General features: G+C 45.1%; 1 non-coding gene across 1 annotated transcript; it reads left to right on the forward strand.

Annotated features, from left to right (window-relative positions):
- The first annotated feature begins 572 nt into the window (after positions 1 to 572).
- On the forward strand, positions 573 to 707 carry LOC129683478 (U8 small nucleolar RNA). Its single transcript, XR_008721159.1, has one exon. It is a non-coding gene; the product is annotated as a U8 small nucleolar RNA (small nucleolar RNA).
- Positions 708 to 3,557: the final 2,850 nt, after the last annotated feature.

Consider the following 3,557-nt stretch of genomic DNA (forward strand, 5'->3'; position numbering starts at 1 on the left):
ATGTCGAGTGCTTCTTTCTAGTGCCCAATGCGACGGTTTGCTCTGCCAACCTGCCCCAGACTGAAGCTGTTGACGGAGGTCCCCAAAAGTTCAGGCCTGATGCAGTTAGGCAGAAAAAGGTGGATATGCGCACGAGAACCCCATCAATCCTAAAGCCTGATGGTGCCTGTACATCCCAAGCAAGCCTCATCATTTATTCATGATCTTCTTTTAATTTTTGACTTATTATTTATGCAGTATTCTGCGTGTGTGCCTGCATGCCAGAAGAGGGCACCAGATCTCATGATAGATGGCTATGAACCACCACATGGTTGCTGGGAATTGAACTCAGGACCTCTGAAAGAACAGCCAGTGCTCCTAACCTCTAAGCCATCTCTTCAGCAGACTATTCATGACCTTATAGGGAAGCCAGTATGGTGGTTCATGCCTGTAACCCCAGCATTCTGGAGACCAAGGCAGAGCGAATGCAAGTTCAAGGCTAGCCAGGGCCTCATCTCAAACAAACACACACCTCATATAGACCAGCACCTGACAAGGTCCGGAAACCATGCCTTCAACACAAAGCAGAGTAGATGTCACATGGGGCAGTCTTCATGTATCCCTCCTTTGGGAAGGCAGGTTAGGGCATGATGGTTAGAGCTGCCACGATCCTTGACTATGACTCTGTCTAATCAGGACTTGGGACACCCTAATCTCTCTTACCAGTTTCTTCTGTGAGAAGAAAAAAGAAATGTATAAATATAAATAAATGTATATATATATATATATATATATATATATATATATATATATATATCAATGAGTTTTTTTCCATTTGAACTGCCAAATAGTAAAACAACAGACAGTGTTTTTTCATTTTTATTTTTTCCTGCTTATTGCCAACTCATATTCTGGCTTATTCCTATTCTGCCTGCCCAACATCCAATCGTCTTTTTCTAGAAACCATGCCACAGTGATCCTTTAGGAAACCACATTTCTACCCTAGAGTGACTATGGTAGGGCAAACCCATCACTGGCTCCAGAGGAGAGCCAGGCCGGCAGTGGCAGCAAGCACCTTTAGTCCCAGCGCTCAGGAGCAGAGGCAGGTGGATCTCTTTGAGTTCAAGGCCAGCCTGGTCTACACAGCAAGGTCCAGGATAGCTGGAGCTACACAGAAAAACCTTCTCTCAAAAACAAACAAACAAACAAACAAACAAAACCAAATAGTGCTGGATCTGGCCAGTCATGTCACTCAAGCTGGGCTAGTGTAAGCCAATCTTACAACTTTGGTGGTGGCAGTGGTTGGAGAATGAAGGATAGTGGGTACTTCATATCTGCGGGCTTCACACCAGAAATTCACACAAGTATGAATCAAAAAGACCCAGACAAGTGACTGCACTTAAACATTCTCAGACTTTGCCATCATCCTTGAACAATACAGTAGAACAACCATTTCCAAAGAGTTCACAAATTCTGTGTTGTGATCTGAAGATCTAAGAGCTGGAGAGGATATCACAGGTAAGTGTAAGTGCGATTCCTTTGATATAAGTAAGAATTTGAGTGCCTGGGCATCCTGCATGGCCTGGATCCCATCTCCATGGAGACCAAGAACAGGTGCTTTGCTCTGAGGCTGCTGGCTTAGTGGGAAATAAGCCTGCATTTGCCAGGTACCACCTGGTAAGAGAGAGCCCGAGAGTGGAGCCAGCAGAAGACAAAGGAAAGTGACAAAGTGGAAGATGGAGAAAGAAGCCATGCTCTGCTGACATTTGTGTAAGGCCCTGGATCCAATCAGACTAAAGTAAACCATTCCCAAAGCTTTTCCATTCCTGAGCCAATGCACACTCCTGCCAGACTGGGGTTATGTTTCTGTCATTTGTTATCTCAAGAGACTTCAAATCAGAATAAAAGCCAAGCTGCCATGCATATTATAAAACCCACCCGGGGGTGAGGAGGTTGGCATCATGCCAGAGATCTGCCTGAATTGTCTTAGACAAACCTAATGAAAAAGAATCAACTTGGTGATAACTTTGTTTGGGGTTTTGGTTTTGGTTTTGCAAGGCCGGGTACCAAGCCCAGGGTCTCATGTATGTATGCCTGGCAAATACTTTACCCACTGAGCTATGCAGGGAGACCAACTCTGAGCCTTTCTGATTCATGTCTCAATTATTGCCTTGACAATTAGATTTAAAAAAAATATATATGATTTGCTGGGCCTAGGACTATAGCCCAGTTGGGAGAGTATTTGCTGAGCACTCATGATTTCCAGGGCCCAGTCCCTACCACCAAATAAACCAAGTACAGTGGAGTACATCTGTAATCCCAACACTCTGAAAGTGCAAAGGGAGTATTCCCGGGTTCAAGATGAGCCTCGACTACATGGTGGATGTGAGCCCAGCCTGAGTTATGTGAGACACTGTAAATAAATAAACGGATAAATAGAATGGGCTTCTTTCCAGTGGGGCAGGGCTGCGGAGGTTTGGGAGTTTGGTGTGCTCTTACATACAACAGGTGGCCCTGGATGTCCACTTTATAAGGGTCCTCTCTTTCCTAAGCATTGCTCCTTCTGACTTGACTTTGTCCATTAGAAAGGCATACACCATCTGGACTGAGCACTTCTTGCTCTCGAGTTAGCTCATGCATAGGGAGAACGCTTAAGTCTCGATCTGAGACAACGTGGGAGGAGCATGAAGACATCGTCTCCTGCTGCCTTCTAAGGGGACCGGTTGACAGTATCAAACATTTAGAAGCTTGTTTCGTCTAAGGGACTGCAGAGCTTCCCAGTTCCCTTCACACAAGTATACACATTTAACTTGCATCCAGTTAGAGCAGTGGTTCTTAACCTGTGGGTCACGGCCCCTTTGGAGGGTCATATGACCCTTTCACAGGAGTCACATATCAGCTATTTACACTATGATTCATAACAGTAGGAAAATCACAGTTGTGAGGTAGCAACAACAATAATTTTATGGCTGAGGGTCACCGCAACATGAGGAACTGTATTAAAGGGTCACAGCATTAGATGGTTGAGTAGGCACTGAGTTAGGTAAAGCCAGGTAGAGCCTGCAGCTCTGATATAGTAACTCACTAATTAGAGCATCTGAGTGTGGGGGCGCATGCAACAGACATGGCTAGAAGAATGCATTTTAACTTCCCTGCTCTGCAAACTAGAGCACATCCTCTGCAGTTTAAAGCTAGGGGACAATTCCATTGCTGTGTAGTTCATGAAATATTCAGCATTACAGGTCTGCTGCAGACCAGCTCCTCAGAAGCACGCTTTTTAAGCAGCAGAATGATGTGGTCGGTTTCAAATTGTGGAAAGATCATTTTTTTTTTTTGATGCTGCCCCAGGGGATGAAGCAGGAGAGAGCAGATGGGCCAAGGCGGCAAGATTTAGGACAAGCCATTCCATAAGTGACAAGGGCAGAGGATGTAGATGGAGGCAGAGAGTCCCTGAGGGACACTCGGTTTGTAGAGTGCAGAGAGTGAATCGAGTATTGGTCCCTGAAAGACATGTCTACCTGGAATCAAATGAATGTGGCTTTCTGTGGGAAAAGTTATCCACAGATGCAATTAAGTCA

This window comes from Psammomys obesus, unplaced genomic scaffold (assembly GCF_907164565.1).
Source record: "Psammomys obesus unplaced genomic scaffold, mPsaObe1.curated_primary_1811, whole genome shotgun sequence".
In the NCBI taxonomy this organism is placed as follows: domain Eukaryota; kingdom Metazoa; phylum Chordata; class Mammalia; order Rodentia; family Muridae; genus Psammomys; species Psammomys obesus.